This window comes from Polyodon spathula, chromosome 1, assembly GCF_017654505.1.
Source record: "Polyodon spathula isolate WHYD16114869_AA chromosome 1, ASM1765450v1, whole genome shotgun sequence".
In the NCBI taxonomy this organism is placed as follows: domain Eukaryota; kingdom Metazoa; phylum Chordata; class Actinopteri; order Acipenseriformes; family Polyodontidae; genus Polyodon; species Polyodon spathula.
Genome location: NC_054534.1, coordinates 74,180,734 through 74,201,995, shown reverse-complemented (window position 1 = coordinate 74,201,995; position 21,262 = coordinate 74,180,734).

Here is a 21,262-nt window from a genome sequence, read left to right as displayed (position 1 = left end):
CAAAATATAGAAGGTATATATATATCTCATATATTATATATATATATCTAGATATATAATATAGTATATATAAAATGAATAGTTATTGTATATATATAACCAATTATATATATATATATATATATATATATATATATATATATATATATTATATATATATATAAATGATATTATAAGATATCTTAAAATAATTTAAATATATCTCAAAATGCATTTTAGATATCTCATTTAAAGCTCCAATTAAAGATGTATTTTAGTTCTCTTAAAATGATTTCGAGATATCTTTAAATATTTGAAGATGTCTTAAAATATTTTGAGATATCTGGACATGATATTGAGATATCATTAAATATTTAGAGATATGTGTAAATTAATTTGTGATATCTCTAAATGATCGTTTGGCTTATCATACTGTTACAAAGACGGCTGCAGTGGGTGATGTCGGAAACAGGAACCAGTGAATAAACAACAGAGCGGTGAAGTTTGGTGAAGCTGAGCGATCGGTTTCACTCAGCGTTTAATAATGAAACAGACAGAAAATAAAAGGTTGTAAACACAAAACACACAGGACACGGCACTTTCGCCAAAATAAAGAGACAAACAAAACGGACTACACAGACAAACACGGTGAGCTGATATTTAACTATTATTATTATTATTATTATTATTATTATTATTATTATTATTATTATTATAACCTCCGTCTCCAATCCAGTTCTCCACTCATCGAACACATAACCCCAAGTGAGTACAAACATGCTGCTTTTATGCAGCTGTACCGAGACTCAATTGCTAATCAATTATTCAATTGGAGTCTCGGGTACAACTGCACGTGAATTATTAAAAGTGCAATTCCCCGTGCTCGCATATTATTACATTTTACCTGCACGTGAAGTGCTGTGCAATCCTTGTGCCTAAATACAAATATACATTTTAAACACTTGTGTTACACAGACCCATTTATATCCCGTGTACCAATGACTATACACCAACATTAACACACTACCTGTAACATACAACACAAATAAATAGCCCAGGGGCGGGGCACTTTGCCACACATACACATTCAATATTTTTGTAGTAATGTTGTGTTGTTATAACAAGCCAAAGGACATGTATTTTTGTTGGTTCAATAACTGATTTTTATTTACACCAGTATTAGTCTAAAAGCTTGCAGGGGCATTGCAGAATATGATAATGTATTTAGCAAGAAATAGATTGAGAGAAATCTCTCCACACAGTAAACAGCAATTCTTGAACAACACATCATTCAAATTTGCTTTGCTGCTTTAAGGAGAATTTAATGCAAGCTATTCTCATTCTTTCCTATAATCTAAGTGTTATACGTTGTAATAATTTGATTCCCCTCAAAAACGACCAAAAGTATCTACAGGCAAATGAAAAAGTGTGATTTTGGTATTCTAATGACAATTTACAAAATCTTTGGTTATAAGTTAACTGTATTCTGGCTATGCATGCTGGCACAGAAAATGCAGCTTTCTTCTGAATTATTTGGAGGTTCAGTTGATTTTTGTCTATAATTTGTATTTACTGTGAGATTAACCCACCCATTAATCCACAATGTATGTTTTTACCACAATGTCTTTAAAGTGCTATAAAAACTTATTTGAGACAGTTAAGTGAAAAAATCCACAATTTTTTTTTTATTTTAAACTGTACCGATACTGCACTACTGCAAATAAAGTAACGGTTATTGTATGCCTTATTGATCGCCTTGCTGTAGCAACATAAAGCATACTAATTCTCTCCAAACACAGAGCATTGTATTTATTATGTAGATTTACCTTCCAAAAATGTGGTTGACAGATAGGTACGTTGGTAGGGTAGGTTGAGGGGGAATCCTGAAATCAAGAATCAAGAATTGTGGAGCTCCTCGTCCCTTTAACACGTCTGCATCTGTTATGCTAAAATTATAACTGGATAGGAGCAGGTGGGGCATGTTGTCCATATACTCCTTTGTAGAATCTTGTTAAAAGTAATATTTCCTATTTTTTTTCTCTTCATCTATGATGTTGCCATTTGTATCGCTTAGACATTTTACTTCCTTCTTGGATATTATTTTACTGTTATAATATTGGAAAAACCTTTTGGAATTGGTTTTAGCCACCTTTTAAAATGTTCATTTCTATCTCTGTCTTGGCCTTTCTTTTCACATTTTTAGGGAGTGTGTCTTTGACTTGGAAAGGGAGAGTACAAGAGACTGAGAAAGGAAGATTTACAGAAAACTAAAAACTAACAGCTTAGTACTAGTGGGAGGAAACTCGGTGAATGCAGTAGCTAACTACATTGAGAGTAACAATTAGACTACAATACTATTAAGGTAGGACTAAATAAGACTGTTAAAATGTAGGGCTGTAGTTAATGCATACCCAATAAGATGATCTGAGAATGTGGGTCTGTGAAAGAGTGACAGCTGCAGCACCAATCAAAGCCAATATATTCAAAGAAAACAGCCAATAAATCAAGCTGTGTAAGTAAACAGAGACAGGTCTGCAAAGGGCTTTACTGTCTCTATACAAAGTTTGTTGCAGTTTAACCCTTTCAGGACCAAGCATTTTTCAGTGGGATGCTCCCCTAGGACGAGACGTTTTTCAGCTGTAGTTCACTCTCTTCCTATTGAAATTCACTAAACATCTTTTTTTTTTTTACAGTAGCATCTTGGAAATGGTGTCCTTTTTTCAGAACACTCTGGGGAACATTATAAAGTACTTCAGAAAGCATACAAACTTTGCTTTTTTTTCAACACAATATTTATTATTTATTCTGTTTACAGATACATGTATAAAAAAGTGTTATTCTATGACCAGAGGGACTTCCTGAATGTTTTGTCAAAAAAGATTGATGTTTAGGCAGATTACAAGATATATTTAGTTCATGAAATAGTACTTGCTTGTATCCACTCGTTTCTTGATATTTATAAATGTTGTAAAAACTCTTCAGGTGATCATAGTTCCGGCTAGGAGTACAGCATACACACGCTGAATACATCATTAGAAAGCCCCTAGGTGCCCGAATAATGTGCAGGTAACCACCGGGCTGAGTCTAAAGAGTTAAAGAAATATTTGCATGAGTACAATATAAAGGGTCATTTTTGTAAAAATATATTATCTGGCCAAAAGGATCAGGAATAGAACCCCAATTTATAACATTGTTCCTGTGGGAAAATATGCTTCAACTTACGACATTTCAACTTACTTTGCGACTTTCAGGAACTAATTATGTCATAAGTGTGCATGTATAAGGTTAATTCCTCCCTGCTGAGAAAAAAAAAAATGTGCAAATGCACATTTGCTTAATTTAATTGGTTTTGTATAATTGTTAACTATCACCTGCACCTGGCCATCATTGTAAATTAGAGCCTGGTGCAGGGTATTTAAGGAAAGCAGGCAGTCTGCTCTGGGCTGCTGCTGTGTGGAAAGCCCGCTTGAGAGTATGCACAAGTGTATAAGAAAGAAAGAAAGAAAGAAAGAAACTGTGTGTAGCCTTCTGAAAAAGTTATTTGTAAAAACTGTGTAGTTTTTTGTTGTTTGTTTTTGTGTTAGCAGGTAAACAGCTTAGCTGTCCTGTTGTTAGGTAGGTTCCGGTTTGTTTAGTTATTGCTCGTATAGAGCTAGGTTTTTGTTTTCTGTTTTGTTTATTTTTTTTTATTAAAAATCTTAGCGTGCAAGCGCTTTCAAGAAATCTCCATCTCTGTGTCTGGGTCACTACTTTAAAATGGCGAAACGAACCTGAGCAGGACAATTATGGCAGGACAACAGCAATGTTCTTTCTATTATAAGCCCCTATTTTGTGCAGCTCCCTGACGTTTTGTGTTATTCTGTCCAGTAATTTTTAAACTAAGCACTTTTAAAAAAAGTGTGTTTTTCTTGTAAATTTGGTGCCAGGAGAGCGTTTTTATTTATTATTATTATTATTATTATTATTATTATTATTATTATTATTATTATTATTATTATTATTATTCACCTGTAGGTAAAAAAAAACTGCTGTGCAGTTACTACTGAAAGTTACTGCATTTAAGTAACCTTTAGTGTCTTTTGTGGGTGGGGAATTTTAAAAATGTGTATTTTAATATAAAAAAGTACTTTTAAAAAACGACTGCTACGCATGTGCAGTTGTATGATTTGGTAACATAGTTACTGTGGTTCAGTAACTATGTTACCAAATCATACTGTGGTACAGTGGGGCCCACACCTTCACCACCAAAGAAAAAATGTGTTTCTATCAAAAAGCTTTTCATAATCATACAGTAGCCCCTTGTTTAAACCATACATTTGTCTAACAAAAGGAAGTGTTGGGTTTAAAAACAATACAATAACATTGCATACACATACATGTATAGTGCTCAGTGCATTTTAAATGTAAATCATTGCGCTGAAATAACACTAATGTGTTTTGGTAGGCTACACATTATGTAAAATTATAAATCCATACAGTAAGCCTATACAGTACAGTAGTAAAATCAAATGAAAACCTAGCACACTTTCTTTTTACTTTAGCCTACTGGTAACACAAAATAAATCATGCTGCTGCATCGTACACACTGGTGAACAATGCGACAAAAAGGTTATTTTACATTGAAACTTTTTTTTTTTTTTTTTTTTTTTAAACTTGGCCAAACCAGAAATGTCATAGAAATGTGTTTTCAACAAGGCTTGTAAGTATACCCTGCCCTTAGTGAAAATTAGGTATTTGGGTGTTCACATCAAATATTCTTGAGTACAACTGGCAATGCACAAGAACAAACGGACTAGGAAATGCCAGCAAAAATTGTGACTGTTTAAAACATGCTTTCAAAAGTTCTTAACAAATTGATGCAATAATGTGTGTCTCAATTTCCGGCAGCTTTCATACATCTAATTATAATATTTGAGAACCATCATTTGCACTCTCTCTGCCCCCTTTTTGCAAATTTATGCAGGAATGCCCATAATTACATATTCAAGTTTGAACCACAAACAAAAACTGCTGTCACAAAGCATTCCCTAAAAAGTCACTAACAGCATTGTACTTGTGTGGCGGAGTGTCCCGCCCCTATATACATGTGTGCGCTGTTTTATTATTATTGTTATTTGTATTGGTATTTGTAATGTATGTATTTGTGTTTTGTGCGGACGGACAAAACCCATCAGATTTATTATCTGCTGTGTGAGACCGGCAAAAACCCTGTTTCATAATACAGTCACATGACTGGAGTTAAAATCCCCATTCATAAAAACCTTGTGCAGAAGGTGGCCATCTCCCGAGTTAATTGATTGATTAATTGTTACTAATTGGGAGATGGTCACCTTTACAAAAGCCTGCAGCTGTCTGCGTCAGGGTAGAGTGTCAGAGGAGAGACGTAAGTCTGTAGAAGAGGTAGTTAAAGAGAGTAAACAATTGCTATACGTGCTGGGTTATACACCAGCACGATACTTGGTCATTATTTGTTTATTCGTTTAGCCAAAGCAGCCTTTATTTTGTGAGTTTTGTTCACACTGTTTGTTTATCATTAAATAAAACACTGAACGCCATTTAGCTTCAGTTTTGCCCCGCTACTTCCTGAGTCTGTATTTCTGGTCTGACGTCATCACTGCAAGCCATCCTTTCACATCTTGTTTAGTAATTTTCACCCTAGACTTCGACTCATGTGTAAGTGGTTTGTAACTATTGCGACAGGCGCAACTCTTTGGTACATCTATCCCTTAGTTGTTACAAAATTATCCAAAATGTATCAAACATTCACAACTTAGATGTAAATGTAATGACCACCTTACAACTCTTGACTATACTGGACTAGATGGCACCTAATTTTACTAGTACTTGCATCTGCACCCCACATCTTACACACACATTTCAGAGCGCCCACTGGCAGAAACAAAAGCCAATGCAAATTACATTTGATGTGCAAAATAGCATTTGTTGACCCAAGTTTTTGTGGATGTTCTACAGGTTAATTTTATGTTTCTGAGTGTATAGTTCATTGAGATCCCATACTTGAAATGTTCAGACCAGGATTATCGAAATCACTCAATTCTTACATTAACTTGGAAGACTGCAAATCAATTGTAGATGATCAAGCATTTCATTTCTATTATGTTACTAGCACAATTCATCATCTGCTAATCAATTTTTACAAAAAAACTAATTTATTTTTTGTATGAGAGAAAATGCCCTGGGTTTTAAAGAAAGAAGGGTGTTCAATAACATCAAAATTTGAGTAAGAGCAAGCACGTTTAATGCTGTATTTCTAGCTCAAGTCTGGGGTATAAAACAAAATTCTATAACTCCTGTCTTAAACATAATGAATTACAGTAACAGTCAAAGAATGTGTAGACAACATTTTGCTGTTTTCAGAATACAATTAACCATTTTTTTTTTTTAATTGATTTCCCATGAATGTATTGATATTGTGAACATAACTAAAATCATCCATGCAAGATTATACATTGTGTAAAATTTTGTTTGTTACTTTATTGTGTGCATTTTTTAGGACAACTTTTTAAATGTTAACTTATTAGTAGATTGTGCTAATTTGATAGTAAAATGTGATATTAAAATACATTCTATGTACTCTCAGTGGTAAGCACCCTTTCTATTAAGACCACATTCTTAACATTAGGATCTCATAGTACCACAGAATGCTTTACCTGATTTACTTTGACTGTGTAATGATTCGCCAGGTACCCTTCCACTAAGAAAACTTTGAGGAAGATAGTCTGGAAAATGATAATAAAAACATACATAGTAATAAGAGAAAACAAAAGAATAATTCTGTTAAACAAATCACTTTTTACTTGTTAGAGTTTCTTATAGATTATCTTCCAGATAACTGAATGGAACAATATTACTGAACTGTCCACGTTTCACTTTGTCGTTGGAAAGATGCTGAGCTCCAGTCAAGCTGACAGACTGTTGATTGGCTGGCATGACAGTGGTTGATGCAGAACTGCTTCCATTTGTTGTTATTATTATTATTTATGGTTTTTTTTTTTTTTTAGCAGACACCCTTATCCAGGGCGACTTACAATTGTATCATTGCACAGTATTGATTGGCTGGTTTTGAGGCACAATTCTGATTGAATGATTCAGTGCATAATAAAATACATGTGTTCCAAATATGTCATTGTTTAGTGTTTGCTATTCATTAGATATGAACTAAGCTTTCATTATGGCAAGTCAAAATGAAAAAGCCAGTACATGCGCAGGTTAATTTTAAATTTGATTCACAGCTGCGGATGCCATCTGATACAAGCTTGTTGATCTAGAAGCTGACTGGGTTTTGATATTGAATAGTTTTCTAATGTAGAATAGTGTTCATTAACCTTTATACAATTTTGTTGTATGTTTTCAGAAAAACATTGATTGGCAGAATGGACTACACTGAAATCAAATGTAGTGTGGGTAATTTAGCTTGTCATTAGTTCTATTTGTAGATGTTCACAGTACATAGATAAAAAGTATTGTGGTTTAGTTTTTCAAAGTTTGAAAAACACAGATGAAACAGTTGTATTGTCCCCTACCTAAAGGGATTAGTCTTTCTTAATATGACATCCGAAAATCTAAAGTCATCAATATTGACTTTCTACTTGTCAGTTGACCCAGTTGTATTATTTTTCAGGTCTACGAGTCTTGCACATTGCTGTTGACGGGGATGAAGGAATGCTAACCATAGGCAGGGTTCAGCTTCACAGAGTTACAGGATGCATGAGTCTGTGCTTGTTAAAACTTACGTAATATATAGGTTTTTGTTTTTTTTTTGTTTCCTGGAAGACGTGAAGTATGCACAAGAATTAGTTCAATGACATAGCTCGGCGGGCAGGTGGAAAGACAAGCATTTTATTGAATAAACAGTACGCATATACATAGACAGCTGGATAGATACAGTATGTATACTTTTTCTGTTTCTCTTTCTCAAGAAAAAGGTTGAAAGATTCAAATAATTAAAGCATTTTAGAAGCAATGCTAAAAACATTTAATCTGTATATTATGAAAAGGTCTGAGTATCTGTCTCAACACATTTGCAGGACAGACTGCTGTTTCAGCTGCTTTGAGTTATCCAAAGCCAGGGGTTGTTACATATGGCCTCCTTTTTTTTGTCATTTTGGGCATCCCAAGCTTTACAATCACATCAGAGATGCAATTGCCTTTTATCTGGTGAACTTTATTTTGTAAACACCTTGACGAGCTGTTAAATGGCCATTTAACATCAATTATGTTCTGGTTTTGTCCCCAGTTCTCTGTCCTGAGACGACAACAACAGGATGTACCTTGGGGAAAGGTAAGGCTTTTTAAATGGACTGGTACCACCAAGCTGTTTCTATATCTAACGCAATAATATAAGCAACAGTCTGGTTACCATTGCAATTATCCTTAACTCCTGCTGGAATATGGACTGCCATAGAACAGTTAGTCATAGTGCAGTGTAGGATTTAGAATATTGTCAATATACTTCAATTCTCCTTTCTAGGCTTCATTTTCTAAGCTAATCCAATAAGTCACCTGTCCTGAGGTATGCACTTTTACAAACTATAGCACAGTAATAAAAATAACCTAAGTGAAACTGCACTGGGAACAAGGGAATCAGGAGATTATTATCTGGCATGAAGGCCAGGTGAAAAGAGCATCTCTATTTCAGAACTAAGCAGACTCTGAGAATCACTACAGTAATACAGTTCACTTTGGCAGGGCAATGTACTCCTCAGTATATTGGCTCAGGCAAATACCTGCAAGGATTATTTGCAGAACCGTTGATGATATTTGCAGTAGACTCCCTTGGAAGACAGTGTTTTTCAAAGAACAATATAGTGTCTGGCAGATGTTGTATAATCAAAGGATTAGCAAGATCCTAATACTGTCTTTATGTATGTTCCCTGAACTAAGGTAATTGGTTAACCTGAAGTCCTGAAATAAGTCATTATGGTTTTACAATTGTATTTATTTTGTGTTTATTTGCCATAGCCTCAAATAGTTTTCATTCAAAATTTGAGTTAGAGTGTATGTTTTGTTTTTATAGCATTGGCATTTGATAGAGTAGTTTTAAATCTGTAAAAACATGTGTTGTATTGGTTAGCTCCCTAAATTAACTAGTTAAGTTACACAGGAAATTGGTTGTTCAAATGTTTTTTTTCTTAAAATACATTTGAGAGTGACTCAAGTGTCTTGAAGAAACTGACCATTTGGATGACCAGATCCAACCTGCCGTGCACCTCATTGCAAAAGTAAGAACGTTAGCATCGTTTTATGTGTGGGACACATTTGTCCCTTGTACCTTAAAGGGTTAAAACATGAAGAATGGATTAATTGAGTGTCCACATTATTTCACCTTTTCCAAAGGTACAGTAAATATTTGTTTTAACATGAAATGTTTGCTCACATGTTTGGAACAAGTCCTGCTATGGCTGTTTTATGACAAGTACATGATATATTTAACAGTATTTAATTATGTTTTGGCAGTGTGACTATTATCATTTTAAAATATCTGAGATTAACAATACAATTTGTTTTTGTTGTTTTTTTTTTCAAAAAATGTTTCTGAAGATTTAAATAGTACTAACTATACTTTTGTTTTTCCACTATTACCAGACAGCTCAGCTGTTTACCAGTTTCACAAAACACTTAACACACGCCAAACACAAAAAGGTTCACACAGTACTTTTCTGAACCACACAGGTTTTTTCACTGTGACAGCCTCACTTTTCACAGACTGGAGACTGTCTAGCACACACCCCAGACTACAAGGTTTCCACCCCTTTTAAGCAGGGCTTCATTAAATCAATTGGAGGCAGGTGCTCCTCGTCCTGGCTCCCTCTCTTGGCATTCTGGGGGATGTAGTCCTTTTTTCCCTCTTGTACTACATATTTTCCCCTTCCTCCCCCTATTCTGCCATAGTGTCTACACCCCCTCCCTCACCAGTGCCCAAGCATCAGCTATCATACCAGTGCTCCAGTTATACAAGGGTTTAAATAGCGTAAGATCATTCAGATCAGCGTTGTGTGTGATTTTTATCCCTATACATTTTAATAATTAGTATAATATAATAACAACTACATTACCAACATCCCTTGATCTTTCATAGCTTTACATGGAGTGTTTTGCTATATAACTTTAAAAATAATGCTTTTCTAAACAGTGATACTTTGCAGAAGTGTGATGAAATTGAAAATCAATGTGATTCGTCAGTAAGTTATCGTTAAGGCTACGATTTTGTCACGGAGGTCACGGAAATTGTGAAAATCGTGAATTTGAAAAAAAAGGCTTGAAATCTTGGAAAGGATATAAAGCAGTTGATTTGGCTCTTTCTTTGCATGCATTAAATTCAAATCTGTGAGTATCTCTAAATTGTTTGGATGTGTATGCATGCAGCATTTATGTGTAGCTATGTAGGTCAGTGAAAGATAGAAACAAGCACGTAAATTGGTGGCAGCTGAAATTCTAAAAAAATATGAGTGAGCTGTTTTCTGTAAAGACAGAACAAATGCATCAGAGAACAGAAGTTTACCAACTTAGAGGCTTTCTTTATAACATGCTGTTTGTTTCACAATCATGGAAAACTATTAAAGGCTGGTTCATACGGCACTTCTGTTGCAGATGAATGCGATACATCAGGCACAGACAGCTAAGCTGTGCAGCTTCACTATTTTCTGTACGGGATGCATCGTATCACAGCACTTTTGACGATGCAAAGTGGTCGCAGCTGTTGTTCATCCTTTATATACCGACTGCATTCACGAAATTGGATAAAGTTTGAACCTCTATACAAGAGGATTAAAAAAAATCTAAAGCAACGTCATTGGTACGTACGCAAGGGAGAATTTCATACATAGCAAGGGGGTACTGTATAACTATGAAAAGCTTTTTGATAGAAACACATTTATTTAGGGGTGAAAGTGAGGGCCCCGCTGTAGATTCTAATGGGGTTAAACTGTCTTTCATTATTTATTTGAAAAAAATGTCGCACGACTCTCGCAATACTACAGATCTCGATAAGATGACGCAACAAGTATTTAAATTGGTATATTGCGACTCTCTTTATTAACATGTTGTCTCTTAGTACATATGACAAAATGTATACTTTGCAAATTGCGGTATGTTTGCGCTGCGACTGGCCCGTCCTAGTACATCTAGCCCTGAGTGCGTAAACATGTTGCACAGTGTGATCAGTGAAGCAGGTTTTCAACACTCATTATAACTGCTTATGTAGATATGGGGGATAAGTGAAAAGGCCTTTTTTGTAAACCTTTTTTTTGTTTTGAATCTTTTCGGCTACTAAATGTCCAGATTTTTTCAAAACAAAACATGATGCACACACATTTCTGTATTTAGTGCTATTTCCCCTTAAGGGTGTTACAGTCTGGTTTAGTTTATTTAACAAGTAAACATGTTTAAATATTAATGTATATCTACATAATCTAAAACATAATGGTGTGCACCACTTACATTTATATGGGAAATACATTGAATAAATAGGAAACAAACAGTATCCATACACTATATGTTAATCATGGCACTCGAGGCTGCATTTTACATATTGCTATTTTTTGTAAATAGTTAAAAGCTCAGCAAATCATTATTCATTTAACTTTTATATGAGTGAATGTGGAGCAAACCATCTATCAAAATAAAATAGCTCAAGATTGTCTATTTTGCGCTGTAATTTATATTTTGTTAAATATGCTTTTTTCCCCAGATGAAAGTTATTCGAATTGGTCTTTCAAACAGCATCAAATATTTGATAAGAACATAAAATATAATCAAACAGCATGCATTATATAAGATTAAAACCTATCTTTGGATTCTTCAATGCCATGAGATTTGTATTTTCAACATGTCCTCTGTGGCTCCTGGGCTGATTTATACTTGGATTGACAAGACTTTTTGAAGCTCTTCCACATCTTATCAAGGAGCTCAACACCTCACAGAAAGAGTTTCTCAGCTTGATGTATGATACCGGATTGCTCAGTTCACCCACTTGCCTATTATCACAGCCTTAAGTCAAATCTCCCCACAGACTGTAAAGGGATTTTAACAGTGTTAAGTTGTATGGATTCCAGTTATCTCCAGATCCTCCTCTCTCTTTTTCCTTTAATGCAGTCTTGTTGACTACAGGCTTGCTCAACACTAGTGAATAGTCCTTGATTAGAGTGCACAAAATGTAATTTAAAGATTTCTTGAGAAACAGTCTGTCAGTCTTCAGAGTAGAGTAAATCGATAGTGACGGCAAGATGAAAAATTTAAAGATAAACTTTGTGTTTCTAATTTAGCTTTCTTTCTGATGCAAATTGAAAATTGCCAAAAAAAACATTGTATAAATTTCTGAGCTGTAGACAATGAGACAGATCCACACTGAATACTGTTTTGTAGCTCCTTATCTAGGTTTTGTTAAGCAGAAATAATTTTAAGGAATGTGAGTGTTCAGTCTTACAAGAAATTGCTAAGTTGATCTTTGACACAAAGCAAACCCTTTTCTGAGCTAATAGTTGTGTATTATTTATGCATTCAAACTGTATATGATAACAATCCACTGAGCAGAGCTACTGTAGTAGGCTGCATGCAAATAATGACAATATATGAAATATTCCCTGTCACTGGGAATTCTGCGTATGTTTACTGAAAATCACTTGACCTAAGATGCAGCTGAGTATGTAAGATGGATTAGAGTCCCTCTAAAAAGCAATTTTGCTAGCACAAGATATAAAGAGACCTTTATTTTCTGTTACACTACCTGACTGATGTACATTTAGCCAATTAATCTCAAATGGGGCTTGCACGGGTTTATTGCAGTGTTCTTGAGCCAGGTCCTGTGGAGGAAATCACGTGTCTCTCTCCCCCTTTTTTTTTTTAGTTGCAATAGCAGGATAAACACACACAACAGCAGATGCTGCGGGGTTAGAAAGAAGTCTGCAATGCCATGCAATGTGCAGACTGGTGAAAGAAAGATAGATTTAATGAAAAGCAGTTGCACAGTATTTATAGGTCAGTTCACATAAGCAGAGTTTCTGATTCCAGGGAAATGGCAAGCCGACTTCCAGCAATATAATATATTGCAGGGGAACTCCAGAAAACTCAAGTGAGAGCTCTTTCATACAGTCCCAGTCACAGCAACTGGACACATTAGTACCTTACCTTGCCGCAGTGAGAAGAAAAAGAGGAAGTGAGCTCCATGGGGTGACTGTTTGTTCCCTTGTCAGGCAGGACCGAGGATGTCACTCCCGGGAGGAGCCTATCAGCAACTCTGATATAAAATGCTCAGCGAATACATACCAGTGGCAGGCATTTATCTAAGGTATTGTTGGTGGTCATCTTCGAATTGAAAGGGAACTTGTCTTTATCAAATTTAGAATATTAGTTGAAGGTATTGTAAATTTAAGTTAACTCCAACTCAAACTTAGACTATTTAGTCACTGCACATATCTTAATTGTAAAACCTTAGCCCCCCTCCCCTAATGTTATGCTTTTATGAAATGAATGCAACACTCGTCCATAGTACTCTTGGTTAACGTTCTGTTGGAGTGCAATGCATAGTTCTATACTGGCTAACCTCTGAAGGTCGCTATAATTTTAACCTTTCTCAACTGCCTTAGCCTTGAGTCTTGTCAGGACCTATTTTATTGGGGGACTCTCACAGGCAGAGGTAAAAGACTACAAGAACTCACTACATGTCACCTCCTAGAGTTGTTGGACAGCAATGATAAGCTAATTAGAGAGCCATCATTTAAGATTGAAAGAGCATTGCCCCTATATCAGATGAGCAGCTGCTGGAAAGGCTTTGATTTAATCATGGGGTGTTTTTCGACAGTCTAATTGCTCTGATTTACAGTTATCACCAGTATTTCATAGGTGCTTGCAAGCAGCACTAATTAAAGGATTATTTTCAACTACACAGACTTTAAATGCCCCACTGATGTCATTGACTTTGGATGCAGCATGGCTTTATTCAGCAAACTGGGGCACTGCTGCTATGCCCTTACCCTGCCTTCTTTAGCTTGTATCAAGCAAGCCAAGATTGCAAACTTTATTCACATTAAACTGCTAAAGCTTTTTTTTTTTTTTTTTTTTTTTTTGCATTTTTTGGGTGTTCGTAGTAGTCAGTAGAAAGTAGTCACTTTTGTTATGTAAACTGAAAAGTCAGCTATATAGAACCACTGATGGTTTTGAAGGGATAGCACTCTCAAGGACAATAAATTAAACTGGACCTAAGCCCACAAAGAACTAAAATGAAATTATATAATAATTTTTATATAGCACCTTTCATAGTGGACCACCATCACAAAGCACTTTACAAGATATGAGACTAGGGTGTTACAACAATGTCTTGCCTGAAATATGGCACACAAATGACTTACTCAGGGTCACATGGTGAGTCAGCAGCCAATCTGGGATTTGAACTGGGGACCTCCTGATTATAAGCTAGTTTCTTTAAATGCTGGACCACACAGCCTCTATGTCAAAATATGAAATCTTTTGACCCCTGGTTCGCAGGTTTGTCACTAAATCCTATGCTGCAATACTATTGCCTGTTTTACATTGAAAGGTAGTTTTAGCTTCAGGGAAATATTACTAATATAGCAGTGGAATGTCTGTTCACCTAGTAGATCTCTTACAGCCTAGGAAGCAGAAATACTGTGTTTTTACTATCGGCTCAGAAGACCACAACCTTCTATAATATGTATATAATACACGTGTTTAAACCATATGGGATAATAATCCCACAACAAACAGAAAAAATTAAAACTGAAAGCATTCTAGATCTTTTTTATTGCAAATGTTCTAGTACCACTGTTTGGGTGCTCCTTTGCAGAGGGGCTATTTACAACTAAAGGCAATCAATACCTGCAAAGACCTTAAAGCTAGGATAGTAGTCCTAATGACAATCCCTGAAATTAGAGATACTTCTTACTATAATGGCGCAATAGTGGACATAAGCCCACTTCAAAATGGATCAGGACGGCGTTTCATATGCTCCATGTCCATGTGTCAAATTAGTCAGGTTTTTTGTGCTAAAATAACTCAATAACGGCTGTGTGTTTAAACACCATGTCTGGCAGGCAGATAGTACTCATTGACTAGTAGTGCCTTGGAACCAAAAAAATGTGAAGTATTTAGCGAGTTATTCATTTTTCTTTGCGCATGCAGCTCATAAGTTACGCTTGCACATTCAGCCTCCAACACTAAGAGTTAGTGGGTATTTGTCAGTTTAATAATTCTCTGTGGGTAATTTATGTTTAATTCCTGAGGTCACTTATGTCTTGTGGATCCTGACTTTATCCATTTCATTTTTTACGACATATTTTAATGACTTTCAATGATCTCATTACTAAGGAACCCCTAAAGGGACATGGAGTAAATTAAAAAGGGAGTCTACTATCTCTTGTACACGACTTACTATCTTGTGAGCATGAGATATTCTAGTAAGTGCGTGCAAGATAGTAGCATCTCATTTTAATTTTTTCACCATGTACCTTTATGGGTACATTACTATGCCACACATACAAATTTATTTTCCAGCATATCAAACACATGTTTTTGTGTCCATAAACAAAATGAAAATCCCCCCCCAAAAAAGAAAATCTGAAATGCTTATGACACATATTTGTATACTTGGAAAAGTGCACAATATATACAATATTTCTATGACAACCTGACCTACCCAGTGGTGATGACATATGTTATCTGAAGTGAAGCCACCTACTGTACCAGTTCAGCAGTGTGTGCTGGAAAGCCTTGTCAGGACATGGGTCCAGTAAAGGGCGCAGTGGCAGCCTTAACTGACAATTTCCTGTCTAGGTAAGAATAAGTATTTATCACTAGATGCAAATGTAGTTATTACTGACCCCATGTTTGTTTGAAAGAGTATATTCGGTATAGTGGAAGTGTGAATGGTTTTGTGTTGCAATACTTGAGATTCTGTGTGGTGGAAAAGCCAAACCCTGAGGGTGTGTTGCATGTTTGTGACTTCCATGTTTGCCTCCATTTGGTGTTAAAGAAAGATGTGGAGAAATAAAAATACTTCATTCCACAACATTTACAATCAAATTATTAGTGTTAAAAAAAAAAGTTACCTGCCGATGTTTTAGTGTCAAAACACATGTGATTTATTTTAGCAGTATAATAAATTCTTGATTTTGGACCTGCGGGAGTGAGGACAGGGTGTCAGCATCAACACAAGTAAAGCTGCCATCCTTGACAGCAGAAGGATGTTGACTCAGTTATTACTCTTTTATGTGTGAAAATTGAAATACAGTTCATGCTGGTTTTGAGCCAGCACACTTAAATCACTGGCTATAAGTGAACACATCAGTTGTGACACAAGTGTCACAGTGTAAAACTAGCATCCAAATGCTAACAGGTTTTCAACTCGTTTGAGCCCTGATTGCAGAAGCAGCTATCTCCTTTGTTTGTGTCCATATTATCTCTGTGGTGCATGGGGCTATCAGATACGCCTTTATTTTCCAGCTTTCTATTGGTCTCACTTGGCCATTGAAAGGTTTTCTGTGCTTTTTTTCTGGAGAAAAAACAACTAGAGACCTGTGCTTTACGACTTTCTGATGATGTCAGACAGGGTCCAACATCGAACTAGAAAGGGATAATTGTAATGTTGGACCTGGTCCAACATAGCACCGCAAAGGGTTAAGATGGGGGGGTGCATTTTCACACTCATTCACTATAAGCACTTGTTCATGGGAATTAATTTAATACAGACTTAGACACCTAACCCATGGGGCAGAAGAGGCATGTGAGAGTTAAACTATGAAACTATATACACTTTAGATATATAGTAACACGGCTGTCACTCATGGTCATCAACTTACCCCTATGATTGAGACCCAGAAATTAATTTTTAAGCACTTGCGCACCATTTTTTATACACAAAAACAAATACTTAGCTCTTTCAGAGCTCTAAATACACATTTATGCAGATCCCTGACTAGTTCACAGGACAGCTAAGCCATTTACCTGGTATAAGACAAAAAACACAGTTTTTAAGAATACGCACAATCGTGACTGCTCAGAAATAGCGTACACCTCTTCTGCTTCCTTCAACTCCGCAGCCAAGTGCAGACTGACTGCACCTCTTAAATACACTGCACCTGGTTCTAAATTACAATTACTTCCAGGTGCAGAGGATAATTAACAATAAAATTAATCAATTAAACAAAACGTGCATACACTCGTTTTTAGGCAGGGAGGAATTTAACCCTCTCCCTGCTCACAATATATACAGTGTGTGTGTGTGTGTGTGTGTGTGTGTGTGTGTGTGTATGTGTGTATATATATATATATATATATATATATATATATATATATATATATATATATATATATAAAAAAGTTTTTGTAGCAAAAGTTTTGCTTTTGTGGATGAGGGAAAAAAAGGTTACAAGAAAGAGATGTCTGTAATTATTTATTTCAGCAATTTTGGGGCAAAACTCCAAAAATGCTCATTCAAAACTATTCATACCCTGACAAGGAAAATTAAATTAATAGCTAGTTGAGGCACCTTTAGCAATAATAATTTTCTTTTAAACGATTAGGATATTTTTCAATGAGCTTTTGGCATGCTTCTTCAGCGATTCTTGACCATTTTTCAATGCAAAATGTTTCCAGTTCATTCAAATTCCCGAAGACTTCTCTTGTGCATAGCCTTCTTCAACTCATGCCAAGATTTGCAATCGGATTTAGATTGGGACTTTGACTAGGCCATTCCAGAACCTTGATTTTGTTCTTCTTTAACCATTCTGAAGTAGATTTTGATGTGTGCTTTGGCTCGTTGTCGTGTTGGAACCTACAATTGCGCTTTAAAATACAATATAAAAAAATAAAGTAGCAGTATATTCATTTCATGCCACCAGTTGGAAGGGATCTACACCTGTGCTTTCGCAGAGAGTTTTGTGGCTGTCGTTTACAAAAACATAATGACAGGTTTTACAAGCAACGAATCCAGTCACATGTTTATTATTTTCATTCGCTATGATTCAAAAATAATTCCACACTTTACCGATCAAACTATTATCCACTACATGATATAAACCCTGAGATATCTTTTGTTTCATCTCAACCACAAGCAGTTGTAACATCACCAAGTAGACGTGATAAAAAGACCCTGCGACGTATCTAACAAGCGAGAACAACACTGCTTAGTCAGCTGACTCCTCCCTCATCGCCTTCTGCTGTACTGCTGGAAATACTGGTACATCTACCTTATAATACGTTATTTAGGAAAGGGTTACAAACGAGTGCGCTGAAAGACAGAAAATGTTTTAGGTGATAAAAAATTTCAGACGCAAAATAATTTTTTTTTTGACTCGCACCTGAACCGCAAACTGCAAAAGATTCCGACCCGCTTTTGCGGGTAACCCACTGGCCTCACGGATACCCGACCTGATGCAGGACTAGTCCAAGGATGTGAGAATTGGGAGTGCTTGTAGTGCGGCCGCACTTTCAAGTTTTCTTCTGTTAACGTATGAGCATGGTTGACCTGCACTGCCTGTACTGATCATGAATCCACTGTTTCAACCAATTAACATTGCCATGTGGGGGCTGGCATGACATTTGGTGTTTCAACCAATTAGCACCAAGCATTACCCTCCGATAGAGCATGTTTATTTTCCGAAAGTCCCGTAGCAGCTGCTTTAGCTGTGATAACTGAGCTCAGCAATGACCTATGACAAAACATGAACAATTGTAGCATCCAGAACTACATCTAAAATAAAGCTAAGCAAGGAATATTTTAACTGTTAACATACATATGCTGACATATTCTAACATTTTGCACATGTTCTTTGTGTTTGTTTAGGACTTCTCTTTTATAAGCTGCATGTTGGAAATATAGGTACTGTGCAGCACTGGTACTACTTGTGTTTGTACTTAATAAATGCTCAGTTAGTAAATATTTTATATTTTATGCTGAAACACCTGCCCAATTTTGTGGGTTTACTATAACAAAAACAGTAACTTGAAAAAGACTGAACAATAAAAAAAAATAGGTTTCCCAGAGCTGCTAGCAATAATAATAATAATAATAATAATAATAATAATAATAATAATAATAATAATAATCTCGCTGTGCTCAGCAGTTCTTGTTTACCCCCCTCCCCCCCAAAGTTAGGTGCCCCTACCTTGTGCTGTAATTTTTTTTATATGTATTGTGATTTAGTTCTGTTAATACAGTTATGTGTTTTTTGACTTTGGCGGCTTTACTATCAGTATTATTCTGTGCGTTTTTTTATTACTCAACTGAAATTCAGGGTAACTGCATGCAAAGCTGATTGTATGTTTGCAGGGTTTTATGTAAACTGGATTTTAACCAGCATATAAATCATTAATAAATATGTTTCACAAAGGAGTTGAAAGATGCTTGGCCTTTGCTATTGATGTTATGCACTAGAGGCAAATAACATGAACCAAATGATGAACTGATAAATGCAGTGTGATTTAAATACAGTCTGGCTTCAATGAAAGATTGCTTACAAGCCAAGTAAGAGAAATTATGTGGAATTATTGTGAATTTGCCTGTTTGCCAGATACTATTTAATGTACTACTGACAAGGTAGGAGGTGATGTTTAGCGATGTATTCCCTGTCTTGCAGAATATAATCATAAGAGGGTTAATGCTGCAAACATATAAAAAATAAACAGTGATTTTGAGAATTGGAACAAATTGTCTCATCGTCTTACCATCTCTTCCTTCATCCGCTTGCTTTTGGAGGGTTTATTGCAGTTCATTCTGCTTTCATATCTCATTCATAGACATGGACTTTAGTGTGTTTTCCATTAACTGGCAGGCTATGAAGGGTATGGAACTTCTGTTTCTGACTTTTGAACTGATTGTATGTGCTGGAATAAAAGACCTCCCAGGGGAAGAATAAGAGACCTCCTGAGGCTCTCGGATGGGTTAGAAGTATGTACAATCAGAGGTTCCCTATCAAATACGAAATGTAACCATTACCTCATGGGGGTATTAATCCTTTGATACCGCCTAACCTAAATAGATATTTCAAAGCTACACGGAGGTAATGAGGTAATGGTTACATTTGCATTTCAGGGAACCAGGGTTATGATAATAACCTGATGTTTTTAAGCTTTCCACCAGGGATTTACAGTGCTGACAGGAGTTAGAAAAAAGCTTGTCATCTGTATGACCCTTAACTACATTTGTCTTTTGAAAGGTGTTGCTCGGCTGCTCATCTGCTTGAAAGTTTTGAACTGAAAAGGTTTTGTATAGCAGATGGTCTTCCAGTTTACCCCAGTGTCACAACTTGTTTCTAGGAGGTATGAAAGGATTGTAACTAAACTGAAGTGTAAATCTTTTGTTAACAGTTTCCAGCAGTAGAGTTTATATGCTGTGCCCTCACATTCACATTGCTATTTCAACCCAAGGGGATACTATTTGGGCAATATAAACCCTTGGGTCACCCCATTTTTTTTTTCTTAAACCTCTGACTAATCACATAGCTACAGTGCTATATTTGCTGTGATGCAGAAACCATAGGATGTTACTGGCTGGGGCAACTCAATTTATTTTCCTTAATGTTGGTTTAACAATTGATACACAATACAATATGCCCTTAGCTGTTGCTCAGTATTGTAACTGAGCACTAAAGGTGTTGATTATAAACTGAGCACTAAAGATGTTGATTATAAACTGAGCACTAAAAATGTTGATTATAACTATTTAAAAAAAACATAAAAAATAAAGTATTACATATTTTAAAAGATTATATAAATGTCAAAAAAATTATAAAAGCTAACAACTCTAAAGGTAATTCCTTTAGGGTATTGTGGGTAGCTCAAGGGTTTTAGGTAAATTGTTTTCAAACATGGTCTTTGATTCAATTTTAACCTCTGTTTCATTATTATATGTAAGTTTATAATGCCCTAGCTACATCAAAGAAAAGAACATTGAAAAGATTTGAAATTAAGGGCTGCTTATAATGCACCACATGGAGAAAATTATGGCTCTTGATATGCAGAAGAGTACATCATTTAAGATACACTCTTGTCTTATTCACAGATTCATCCAAATCAAATGCATCATGCATATTCATATTATCATTCTACATTATTTGCATATTCTCATGTTAAAATCTAGAACAAAATATGTTATCACCTTTGATTTATACCTTGCATTTACTCTTGTAATTAGATGTTATTTATTTATATTGTACAAGACCCCACACACTTGCAATTACAGAAATAAACAGTTAGGTACTCTACTAAAATGATTGGTAAATAATATGATAAGTAATAGAAATTGAATTGT